The 14,144-nt window shown below is 31.7% G+C and overlaps 1 protein-coding gene across 1 annotated transcript in view; it reads left to right on the forward strand.

The window, feature by feature from the left end:
• Window positions 1–14,144, forward strand: part of dipk2ab (divergent protein kinase domain 2Ab) — a 65,443-nt gene that overhangs the window by 41,984 nt on the left and 9,315 nt on the right. The window lies entirely within an intron of this gene.

Genomic DNA, 14,144 nt, shown 5'->3' on the forward strand with positions numbered 1-14,144 from the left:
CGGACAGAAAAACGCTTGTTGCATCTGCATTGTCAGAAAAAACAGGTGGAGGAGAAAAGATGCATGTTATTTGCAAAAAAAGTAAGAATTAATGTTAAGAATCAGATATGAAACCATCAGGAACCATTTAGTCTCCAGCGCCACCGTTTTCCAGAACTGCAACCTACCTTGAGTCTCCAGAAGTGCAATGTGTCAGGTTCTCAGAGACTTTGCTTGGGCAAAAAATCCTAAAAAATGACCCTCAATTAATAAGAATAACATTCTGAAGTATTGTCAAATACATAGAGATGGTTTTTTTCTAGGCTTTATAGACAGATGAGTTGAGCGTGACTCTTGAAGGACCAGCACCACATCCTCTTGTAGCACTCTTTCAAAAATATATTTTCCAGAATCTGGCAGTAAGTTTTAAGAGTTTATTTTGGTCCCTCTCTGCAAGACAGACATTTCAGGATAGGAGATGGACTAAAACTGAAGTCCCAAAACTTACTGCCAGATTCTGGAGGATAAACTTGAAAGAGTGCTACAAGAGGATGTGGTGCTGGTCCTTCAAGAGTCACTCTCAACTCATCTGTCTATAAAGCCTAGAAAAAAAACATCTCTATGTATTTGACAATACTTCAGAATGTTATTCTTATTAATTGAGGGTCATTTTTTAGGATTTTTTGCCCAAGCAAAGTCTCTGAGAACCTGACACATTGCACTTCTGGAGACTCAAGGTAGGTTGCAGTTCTGGAAAACGGTGGCGCTGGAGACTAAATGGTTCCTGATGGTTTCATATCTGATTCTTAACATTAATTCTTACTTTTTTTGCAAATAACATGCATCTTTTCTCCTCCACCTGTTTGTTCTGACAATGCAGATGCAACAAGCGTTTTTCAGTCCGGTGGTCATGCCTTAACTTTGCAAATTGCAGTATTGCATTAGTATTGCATCCTTCTCATGGGCATTTAATAGTTTTTGACTTTTCAGTCTGAGGTAAATCTCTTTTTTGGCTCATTTTATCTGTAAAAGAAAATGTGCCTAATAATTCTGCACACCTGAAAATAAGGAGTTTTTCACTTCCAGCCTTCATGGACAATTATATATCAAATATAAATAATTAAATACAAAATGAATAGCAGTTATTAAGATTGATGTGGTTTGGAATTATTCAAATGTGCTTGGGAAAAAAATATGACAAGAATATCAACTTGCCTAATAATTCTGCACTCCCTGTATATGGAATGACTGATACAGAATGTACTGCATGTTAGCTTATTTGCTCAAGCATGATCCGTTGAAGTCTATTGAAGTCCACATGTCATATGCTTCTAACATTCCAACCACACAGTTGACATGATGTTCATTTTAATTATCTTTTGGAAAACACCAAATCGTTGAACTATGTTGGTAATGTGACCATAACTTGTGAACATAGTTGGCTAACAATTCTTTAAAGAAGCGCACCTTCTGAGCAATTCTGTGAACAAATGACTAAATAAGACTCAAAACAGCATTTTTTTTTCATGAACCAGGCAGTAGTGCTTCTCTCATAAACTTGAGTTTTTGTCCTAATTGAGGAAGTCAGTAGGCTCCAAAACAACTTTATCAGACATTTTTCAAAATGTCACCTTTTGTGTTCCACATAAAAAAAAATAAAAAAAAAATACATATAAGTTTGGAACACTGTTGTTATTGTTAACTAAAACTACTACAAAAAATATTAGCAAATATTAGATAGAAAAACTTGAAATTGAAATAAAATGTTTAAGTTCACATACTAAAATGTCTGCCTAAAACTGAAATAAAATATATAAATAGAAATAAATAAAATGACAAAAGCAATTAGTATAACTTGGACTAAAATTGAAATGAAAACTGAAGATATAAAAAAAAATAAAAGAAGCTTTTAAAAGAAGTATTAATAGTGTAATAATATATAATAAATGTTTGGAATGACATGAGTAACAAAATGGTGACAGAAATGTAATTTTTGAGTGAACTATGCCATTAAGGAATTCAATCACAGACTAATGCCAATGTTACTAGGGATGCACTGAATGTTCGGCACTCAAAACTATTTGGCCGAAAATAATGAATAAGTGAAAAGGCAGAATAAATTATACCAAACAATGACGTGACGCAATCAAATAGAGGCGCACACTAATGCAGCAGACATGTCAGCAGTGTGGAAGCATTTAAAACTGTCTGAGAAAGATGCAAAAATCATTACAAGCACCGACAGCAAGAGACAGTTTAGAACCGCATCGCATGTCTTAGATGAGAAGAGAAAGGGGTGTTTGTCTTAAACCAATGGCCTTAAACCATTAGTACATAAACTACACTGTAAAAAAAAAAAGCCGTAAAATTTATGGGGGAAAAAACTGGCAGCTGTCGTTACCAGAGTTTTACTGTAAAAAATACGGTAGCAATGTTTTACATTTTACGGTTTTCACTTAAATGTACAGGTAAATACCGTAATTTCTGATTTTTTTTTTTTTTTTTAACTGATATAATGGTGATGTACCAACCTTTTGAAGTACTGAAATCTGTTTTGTGTCTTTGTAATACACTGATAACCACCAAAAGCAGGTGGTGATGACAACATCACATGATGAACCAAAGCCCATCACAGTTTTAAATACTAACATATATAGAAGGTGCACAGTGTCATCACATAAACAGTAAACACCATCATGGTAACACACATAAAACTGAAATAATGCAAAAAAACATTAATTTAACAACATTAGATGTAACATACAACCCTAATGTACAAAACTGCCAAGAAAAATCTAAGAAGAAAAGGTTATTTCAACAAAAAACATTCAATTAAAAAAAATGAAACACAGGGAATTCTGGGAATGTCAATTTACGGTTATTCACTGTAAATTTTACGTTCTTTTTCACTTCAAAAAACGTTGCAATGTCCAACACAGTTTTTCACCGTATATAGAAGGGGAACTTACCGTTAACTATTTCACAGGTTTTTACCGTAGCATTTTTACTTTTTTTTACCGTTAAATTTACTGTCTTTTTTTTCACAGTGGAGAACTTTATGTTGTCTAATACATGCACAAATTGTATTTATTCTGACAGCAAAGTCCAAAGCGCAAGGGAAATCATTCGCATGATGAAAATCATTCATAAATCTGCTGCCGTCAGCAAAAATTAGTAGTACTTAGGTATTCCTTTGGGCTTCCGCCAAAATAAGAGTCAACATACATAAATGTTAGTATTGTAATTTTACTGTTGTTCTGTAAAATACAATAAAAAAGTAAGACAAAAAATAATGACAATCATTACAACAGCTCTAATAAAACATTTATAATAACGTTCTTCTTTGCTCAACAAGGCTACATTTATTTATACAATTAAAAACACATGCCTGATTCAAGAAGGGGGTCTTAAAAATGGCCAAAGAATATTATTTTACTAACTTATTAATTTTAAGTTAAACTGTACTTTATTGGTAGGCTATAATGTGTATTAGAATGTTAAAAATGTTAAATATTTTTAAATTGTTGATTTGTAATCTTTTTTTTTTTTTTTTTTTTTTTTGAAAAGCAAGACAAAACTGTAAAAAGCAAATATTGGCTATTTAATTTATGCAATGGTGAAAAAAAAAAAATCGGCAAAATACATGGGGGGAAAAACACAAAAAAAAATGTGTTCGGTAATCGCCTTCGGCCTAGTGTCTAATTTTGTTCGGCTTCGGCTTTAGCCAAGAGTTTTCATTTCGGTGCACCCCTAAATGTAACACATTGTATCTTCCTCACCTCTATCAAAATTTCATTATGTTCTCACAATTTTTAAACCTGAATGTATTGGAGCAGTTGTGTTTGTGTGCACTCCGCTGTCATTTCCTGACCCCATCCCTCCTCTGTCTCTCTTTCTCCATTTACTTTCCATTTTATTCACTGTCCAATCCATTAAAGTCATAAAAAGCTCATGAATGAATACATTAAAAGTAAAGCTTGCTCAAGCAAGTATCCAGTTTTTTTTTTTTCTTCAAGTGCCCATAAATTGGCAGATGCAACTCTTTTCCCCTGACACACAATCAGCAGTTTTTTTATTTATTTGTTTTTATGAATAATTGGAAATAAAGTCGTTATTAACTCACCCTCATATAGTTCTATCTCTATGCAAATATCTCCTCTTTGAACACAAAGAGAGCCTTTTGGACTTATAAACACTTACAATTCAGTATGCTGCAGAAAGCGCCTTTACACTTCCAGCACGTCAGAATCGAGTGCGTCACCAGCGTACAGAGACATTTTGTGTTGTACCGTTGTGTTTTGTGACCAGAATCTCAGGGGAGATACCCTACATCAGATAGAACACTATTCAGAGAACAAGGTTTGTTCCTGAAAGATAGAATATGTGTCTATGTGCGGGCGGGTGCGCGAGAGACTCACACGTGAGGACAGGGTGACGCCAGTCGGGTCTCTCTTCAATGGCGACTTGTCACGGTGCCAAAAGCCTCACAGAAGAAGCTCTGTCATTGAAGTGGGAGCGAGCCCTCGAGGGGAGGGTGTCCCCTTTTACCAGTCAAACGGCTCTGCTAGGATGAATTTAAATTGTTTTAGCTCAGCTTTGAAGAAGTACTAAAGCTAGACACTGTTTTTACAAGTAAGCTTAAGGATGTTGGGTTTCATTCACAAATAATTGCCTTTTCGTAATTCGTAATTTCATAAAGTTTCGTAATTATAGGAGTCAAAAACATTCTCAAGGTAAATGTCCATTGGATACACAACAGGTGTGTATGCACGTTCATTTCTTAAACTTGTTCTGATGTTAATGAGTTTAAATTAATTCTGGACCATAATACACACCCAGATGATCTCCATGTTAGGGCTTGTAGCACAACTTCTGTACAGCCATTCAACATCAAAGATTTTTAAGTACAGCCACTAGTGCTATTCTCAGAAGCAGTTGAAAAGCAAACACCAAACACCAGATCTGTTAATTTTTTAAGGAGAATCTATTCCAGATCAAAATACAATGTATTTCCTTATAATAAATAAATAAAATAATCTAATTGAATATTTTTTTTATTATTATTATTATTAACATTCCATGGTATGGTTTGTTTTTGTTTGTTTAAATTTAAAATTGTTTTGTTTGTTGGTTTTGATTATCAGTTTGGTACAGTATGGATGCCACAGAATAAAGGTAATTGCAACTTTTTGTCTCGCAATTTTGACTTTCTTAGAATTGCGTGATATAAACTTGCAATTCCAAGAAATAAACTTAGAATTGGAAGATTTAAACTCGCAATTGCGATTTAAGTAAATTAAGATATTGGTCATTTATTTCCCCCTCACAATTGGACATTTATAACTCGCAATTGTGAGTTTTTGTCTCAAATTTTGTCTCTTATTTTAATAAAATGTATATCACAATTCTGATTTTTATTTTTTTTTCTTAGATTTGTGAGATATAAACTTGCAATTCCGAGTTATAATGTCCAATTCCTGAGCAGGGGTAAAATATATTTTAATTTACTTAACAGACAATTGTTAGTTTATATCACTTTTAATTCAGAACTGTGAAATACAAACTTGCAATTAAAAACACAATTGCAAGTTTATACCTCACAGATTCTGAATTTGCGAGATATAAGCTCGCAATTGCATGGCAAAGTTTGAATTACAATGTAGAATCTCACAATAATAAAGAGTAATAGTTACTTTTTATTTCACAAAGGGACTTTTTATTTCACAGTGTTTTTTTTTTTTGTTGTTGTTGTTTTTTTTGCAGTTGCGAGTTTATATCATGCAATTCTGGATTTTTTTAAATTATTTTTTTATTAACATTCCATGGTATGGTTTTTGTTTGTTTGTTCAAATTATATTTGTTTTTAATTATTCAAAATTGTTTTGCTTGTTGGTTTTGATTATCAGTTGGTATGTATATCACAGTATATAATATAAAAACTCGCAATAATAAAGGGTAATTGCTACTTTTTATTTCACAATTCTGTTTTTTTTTTTTTTTTTTTGCAGTTGCAAGTTTATATCACGCAATTCTGACTTTATCATTTGCAATTGCGAGTTAATATCATGCATTTTTTTCTCATAGTTTTGTAATAATAATAATAATAATAATAATAATAATAATCTAATAAATATTTTTATTAACGTTCCATGGTATGGTTTTTGTTTGTTTGTTTGTTCAAATTTTATTTGTTTTTGTTTATTTATTTAAAATTCTTTAAAAAGCCTGTTTATGCCACAGAATAAAAAAGGTAATTGCGACTTTTTGTCTCGCAATTTTGACTTTCTTATAATTGCGTGATATAAACTTGCAATTCCAAGAAAGAAACAGAATTGGAAGATTTAAACTCGCAATTGTGAGTTTGGTAAATTAAGATATCTGTCTTTTTTCCCCGTCACAATTGGACATTATAACTCGCAATTTTGAGTTTATATCTCAAAATCAAGAAATAAAAGGAAAAAAGTCAGAATTGTGATATACAAACTCGCAATAAAAAAGGGTAATTGCAACTTTTTCTCACAATTCTGACTTTTTTCTCGCAATTGCGAGTTCATATTATGCAATTCTTACTTTTATAATTCACAATTACAAATTTCAGTTACACAATTCTGACTTTATAATTCGCAATTGCGAGTTTATATAACACAATTCTGACTTACTTTCTCAGAATTGCATGATATAAACTTTTATGAACAATTGTGAGGGAAAAAAAATAACTCAGAATTGGGAGATTTAAAGTAAAGAGTTAAGTAAATTAAAATATCAGTTCCCCCCTCGGAACTGGACAATATAATTTGCATTTGGAAGTTTATATCTCACAATTCTAAGAAAAAAATCTGAATAGCGAGATATAAACTCGCAATTGCGAGACAAAGTCAGAATTATGATATAGAAACTAGGGCTGTGCAATTAATCGCAATCGCAAAAAAATCGCGATTTAAGCACATGCGATTTCTAAACCGCATAAGGCTGCGATTTTATCTATCCCCCCCCAACGGCACTCCCGCCCCCTTGAACGTCAAGTTCATTTTATTTTCGATATAGCACCAGATCACAATAGAAGTCATTTAAGTTTATCTTTCCTATAGAACAGGTCTACACATTGTTCTCTTATTAAACAAACTAAACTGCCTTATGTTATTTATCTTATTTACACGAAGGCATGTAATTTCGGTCTCTACATGGTCGCGCATTTACAATGTCTCCTCCGCGAAAACACGGACGGGATCGTGGACTCCATTCATAAAAACCTAATTTACTATAGCGCGGAATGCCACGTAATTCGTTGATTTTTGGAATCAATAAATCAAAAGTTGGTCTGTCTCTTAATTCAAATCGCCATATTGACTAGTGTCTGTGAAAACTGAAATGCAAAAAGACCGTTTTAATATGAATCCTGCACGTTCCGTTTGCCTCTGTATGCATGAATGGCGGAGACGCATTTTATTTTTCTACTACACGCATACTGAAGCACACATGACGCTCCCGCTAATTTTTGGCATTTGCATCTCACATGAACAAATAAACTCAATCTCCAAAGGTGCTGCGAGTTTCACTTTTACCGTTTCATTTGAGAAAACTAGCATCATATTATACTGTACACACAGAAACTTCACGGCAACCTGTCAAAATAAAAGTACAGTTTAACATGAAACAGAACAATATTAGTCTTGTATTACTTTTGTACAGTATAATGTAGGTGTTTATATATTCCTATTTAAATAATTTACATAGAACAATATATGTGATAAAAAATTAATATTACAACAAGATTAACCACTTATTATTTAAATGTTTTAAACTGAATATAATTTTTCTTCCATGTATTGATTTTAACAGTAAACCTCTGTTTGTTTGCCAGCAATTAAAATGGTTTATTTTTCATTTGATTAAAAATAAATAAATGTTTATGCTTTTTGATTATCAGAAAAAATTAAAACACATAAGAATTTCTTAAAAAAAAAAAAAAAAAAAGCAAAAGATTGTAGAGCCCTCAAAATGTTAAAATAGAGAGTTTTGGACTTATTTTTCCACTGAAATGAATGTTTTCGTTATTACACAAAGTAGGCTAAAGTACCGGGAAAAAAGTAACATGGCTAATTTATTTTTGTTGTCTGTTTTAAAGACAATTTTACTACTTACTAAACTTAATAATATGTTATTTCATTGTGAAATGTTTTGTTATGCACTTCTTGTGCACTGAATACATTTAGAATGTATGTATGTAGCTTGTTTGAAAAAGCAAAAAAAAAAAAAAAAAATCACAAAATCGCAATCGCAATATTCGTTCAAAAAATCGCAATATGATTATTTTGTCCATATTGCACAGCCCTAATAGAAACTCGCATTAATAAAGGGTAATTGTGACTTTTTATTTCACAATTCTGAGGGGTTTTTTTTCGCAGTTGCGAGTTTATATCATGCAATTCTGACTTTATGATTTGCAATTGCAAGTTTATATCACACAATTATGGATTTTCTCAAAAATTATTATTATTTTTTTTTAATTACCGTTTCATGGTATAACTCTCAATTGTAAGTTTATTTCCAAACATTTTAAGAAATAAAATCACAATTGCAAGAAAAAGGCAATTGCGATATACAAACTCTTAATGAAAATGGCTAATTGCAACTTTTTCTCACAATTCAGTTATATTATGCAATTCTGACTTTATAATTTGCAATTGTGAGTTTATATTGCACAATTCTAACTTACTTTCTCAGAATTGCATGATATAAGCTTGCAATTGTGAGAATAAAAATGGTAATTCTTACCTTTTTCTCGCAATTGCGAGTTTATGCAATTCTGACTTTATAATTCGCAATTGCGAGTTTATATAACACAATTCGGACTTACTTTCTCAGAATTTTGTGATGTAACCTTTTTTTTAAGTAAATAAAATATTTGTCTTTTTTCTGCCTCAGAATTGTACATTATAAATGCAATTGCAAGTTTATATCTCACAATTCTAAAAAAAAAACACAAAAAAAACTAAAATTCTGAATTATGAGATATCTGAATTTGAGCTTTTATCAGAAAGTCTAAATTCTGAGAAAATAAAAGTTGCAATTACCGTTTTTTTACCTTACCTTTTTTATTATTAAAATGTATTATTATTTATTAAAACTTCCATAGTTTGGTTTCCAACCATCCATGCAACATTTATATTTATTTATTTATCCATCCATCATTTATAATTATCTAGGCATCCATTATTTATATGTATTTATTAACCCACCCATCCATCCATCCATCTGTCTTTTTATATTTATCCATCCAATCATCATTTATATGTATTTATTTATCACTCGTATATAATCTGTTTGCATTTATATTTATCTGTTCATCTATATTTATCCATCCATCCATGTAGTTTATAACTGTCTGTCCGTCCATCCAGTTTTTATTTATCCAACCATCCATCCATCCAGTTCTTATTTATTCAACCATCCGTTTATTTTCTTCTTTATTTTGTTGTATGGTCTTAGTTGGTTCTTATGTTTTATATAAATCATAAATTTGATTGAATCATGATTTTACTTGCCTTAAAAAAAAAGCCGTAAAATTTACGGGAAAACCCTGGCAGCTGTGGTCACCAGAGTTTTTCTGTAAAAAATATGGTAGCAATGTTTTACATTTTACGGTTTTCACTTAAATATACAGGTAAATACCGTAATTTCAGATTTTTTTAAACTGATATAATGGTGATTTACCAACCTTTTGAAGTACTGAAATCTTTTTTGTAACTTTGCAATACACTGATAACCACCAAAAACAGGTGGTGAAGACAACATCACATGATCAACCAAACCCCATCACAAGGAGGTTTTAAATAATAACATATATAGAAGGTGCACCGTGTCATTCACACCAACAGTAAACACCATCATGGTAACACACATAAAACTGATTTAATGCAAAAAACATTAATTTAACAGCATTAGATGTAACATATAACCCTAATGTACAAAACTGCCAAGAAAAATCTAAGAAGAAAAAGTTATTTCCACAAAAAACATCAAATAAAAAAAATGAAACACATGGAATTCTGGGAATGTCAGTTTACGGTTATTCACTGTAAATTTTATGTTCTTTTTCACTTCAAAAAACGGTATACTGCCGTAAAATGACATGCAATGTCCAACACAGGTTTTCACCGTATATAGAAGGGGAACTTACCGTTAACCATATCACAGGTTTTTACCGTAGCATTTTTACAGTTTTTTACCGTTAAATTCACAGTCATTTTTTACAGTGGTATTGTTGGTTAGTGAATAGCAGCTATTGTAATCAGACTTGACAGGAAGTTTTGCATTACATCAAGTTTTTGACGTAGAAACACATTTCGACAACTGTGAAAATAGATTGAGACCAAAAAAGAGCCTTTGTTATGAACAAATGATGGTACAAAAGGCCAGTCAATTAGGCTGCAAGTTCACCAGTGCAGTATTTAAAGAGCACAAAGCAACATTGATCCGCAGCTCCGTAATGAAATTATCTGCAGTGCTTTGGAGAGAGCCCAGCACAAGACTTGGATACAGAATGTTTGTCTAGACCAGCGACGCAGGGAAAGCCACAGCCTAAAATGAATTTCGATCTGGAGCATGGCTCCGCTCCACTGACGCTCGCAATCACATTTGTCTCCCCGTCCTGCTAAAGATGATCAAGTAGCTTCCTTCCACCCTTGCAAAGGGCGGTTGTCTTGTCCAGACGTAATACAGCGCAGATTAGGATGATGTGTTTGTAAAGACGACACAAAAGAAAACGGAAGAGAGGGATTCAGAGGATGAGGACACAACTGTATTTATACTTGAATATATAATAGAGTACTAAGGCTGGACAATATGACCTAAAATCAAAATCTCAATTAATTGAATGTTTTACCTCGATTACGATTAATGAATGATTTATTTATTTTATTTTATTATTATTATTATTTTTTTTTTTTTCCTTACAGATGTGAATCTGACTCATGCTCATGGTTGCATGTGATCTTCCTCTTAGCGATCTTATCCTGTCACTTTATATGCGCAAGTGTACTCTAGGTTCTTGCTGGCCATTCACACAAAAACATCTCTTTGCGTCTGAAACATGTGAGACGTAGCACTCAGGAATGGTTTAAGAAAAGAATGCCTACTCTGCCATGTTGTTGTCAAGTACAAAAGTTGCCATGACATCCTGCTACTGTAAACAAAAGCTCACAACGCTTGCCTTGCCTCCGTGGTCATCTGATTGGTCCACTGTTTTGGAACTGACCTTGATGAGCCGCATTGCATGTAAAAGTTTAAATTGTTAAGTTGACATTGCGTCTTAAGTGCGTCACTCACATGCGTGATGCTGCAAAAGACGCGAGCGCAGCAGTTATACACGTCTGAATAGTGCTGACTACACATGCAGTAGTATGTTTTAAATGGGAAATTATTAAAAGGATTAAAAAAACTAAGCCTACTTTTTTTTTTTTTTTTTTTTTTTTTTTTTAAATTACGTTGGTTCTGAATTTGTGTCTATTACTTTTCGATTAATCGTCCAGCCTTATAGAGTACTGTGAAATTTTTTATAAGTTGAGCTTTATATATTGATATTTGGGTCACAATAAAATAAAAATTTGTAGAAGGAAAAAAAAAAGTGAATGTTTGTCCACAGCATCTTTGACATGCTCTTCTCTGTGCTTTGTTGGTTTATTTTTATTTATTTGATTGTCTTATTCCATTGATTGTTTTTGCACAATATTTCTCAAAGTGTCATCTTAATGTTGACCAAAACAATTTAAGTCTGTGAGAATAAAGTCTAAATGTTAGGAGAATAAAGTTGAAATAATACAAAAATAAACTCAAGAATAGTGTTTCAAGAATAAAGTGAAAATATTTTGACAAAAATATTTTGACAAAAGTCCAAATTATGAGAATAAAGCCAGTGTTTCGAGAATAATGTCGAAATTACGAGAATGAAGTTGAAATATTACGAAAATAGTCAATATTTCGACAGTCAAAATTATGAGAATAAAGTCTTAATGTTACGAGAAGAAAGACAAAATATTTAGACAAAGTCAGTTATGAGAATAAAGTCAAAGAGTTTCGAGAATAAAGTCGTAATTACGAAAATGAAGTTAAAATATTACGAAAATAGTCAATATTTCGACAGTCAAAATTATGAGAATAAAGTCTAAATGTTACGAGAATAAAGTGAAAATATTTTGACAGTCAGTTATGAGAATAAAGTCAGTGTTTCGAGAATAAAGTCGAAATTACGAGAATGAAGTTGAAATATTACGAAAATAGTCTAAATATTACAAGAATAAAGTTTAAATATTTCGACAAAAGTCAAAAATATAACAATATAGTCAATTACGTTGAAATATTACAAAAATAAAGTTGAAATATTACAAGAATAAAGTCCAAATATTTTGACAATAGTCAAAATTATTAGAATAAACACTGTCGAAATTAAAGTTGAAATATTATGAAAATAGTCTAAATATTACAAGAATAAAGTTGAAATATTTGAAATATTATGAAAATAGTCTAAATATTACAAGAATTAAGTTGAAATATTTCGACAAAGTCAAAATTAAGAGGATAAAGTCAGAGTGTTTTGAGAATAAAGTCAAAATTTCGATAATTAATTTTCAGCAATTATGACATTAAAGTTATAATATTTTTAGAGTATATTCTAGTGACTAGTCTATTGCGCTTGCTAATGGCCTGGATTAGAAGAACCGGGAGATATTCCAAAGTCTCCACTTTCAAAATCTGTCAGTTTTATAGCAAAATACAAGCGATATGTATATTACAATAATGTGTTTTTCATGCTCTTTAATGCTGTATTGGCCTCAGTTTAGGCTGCATGTGAATGTCATCATGCCAATTACAATGAGACATTTGAATTAAATTAAATTAGCTTTACTGCTTTGTTTGTTTGTTTGTTTTTTATTCCTTCTGATGTTCCTTCACATTTATATTGTGCTAGAAACTTGAAATAAAGTGGAAAAACACATTTATTATTTGTATTTCAGTTTACTGTTGTTTTTAAGTAAATACATGTGAGGAATGAAAGACTGGAAGCCACAGATGTTTTTGCGGAGTAGGTGGTGAAATTTTCACAAAGAAAACAGTATTATTTAATGAAACGAATGTCTTGTTGTAATCAAAAAGACAACTGATTCACATGAATACAGAGATCCGTCGTTCCGCTAAATTTAAAGAGTGTGAAAAACACATTATTGCAAGACACGTTGTTTGTATTTCGCTATAAACTGATTTTGAAGTTTGAGTTAGTTTAATATTTAAAGTACCAAAAGCACAAAGCTGCTTGTTATTATTGAGTTGCTGCCGCACTACAAATAGGTCTCATGAATGCAATTAAAGATGTGAAATGTTATTTCCAGCCATATTGTCCCTGCGAGTTTAACAGATGGTAGATTTCTGCTAATAATCCCACATATATTCAAATGAATTCTTGTGACCTGACAACGTATTTTGGTGCTCCCAATTTGCAAATGCAGGCTGTACACTTAAAATATTATAACTTTTATTGCTACAATTTAATTCTCGTAATTTCGTCTTTATTCTCACAAACATTTCAACTTTATCCTTGAAACATTTTGACTTTATTCTCGTAATTTCGACTTTATTCTCGAAACATTTTGACTTTATTCTCGTCATTTTGACTTTTTTCTCAAAACATTTCAACGTTATTCTCAAAACATTGACTTTATTCTCGTAATTTCAATTTTATTCTTGAAACATTTCGACTTCATTCCCGAGACATTTAGACTTTATTCTCATAATTTCGACTTTGTTCTCAAAACATTTTAACGTTGTTCTCGAAACATTTCGACTTCACTCTTGAAATATTTAACCCTCTGGGGACTGAGGGTGTTTTTGGGCCCTGAAAAAGTTTTGACATGCCCTGACATTTGTGCCTTTTTCAGTATCTTAAAAACATATGAATGGCCCAAATCTGATTATATTGTAATCAGCACAATTTGGGCTACAATAATATGTAAGCAACATGAATGTACATGTTGGTGTTTTTGAGAAAACAACGTTTATGCGTGCTTAGTGAAAAACAAAATTTTTGAAGTCACTGAAATAAAGTCATGAAACACATACAGAATATTTGTTCACAAGACTTTGAGAACTGGATGTGTTAGGCTAGAGTTTTT

The sequence above is a fragment of the Garra rufa genome, chromosome 24 (genome assembly GCF_049309525.1).
Source record: "Garra rufa chromosome 24, GarRuf1.0, whole genome shotgun sequence".
Taxonomy (NCBI): Eukaryota; Metazoa; Chordata; class Actinopteri; order Cypriniformes; family Cyprinidae; genus Garra; species Garra rufa.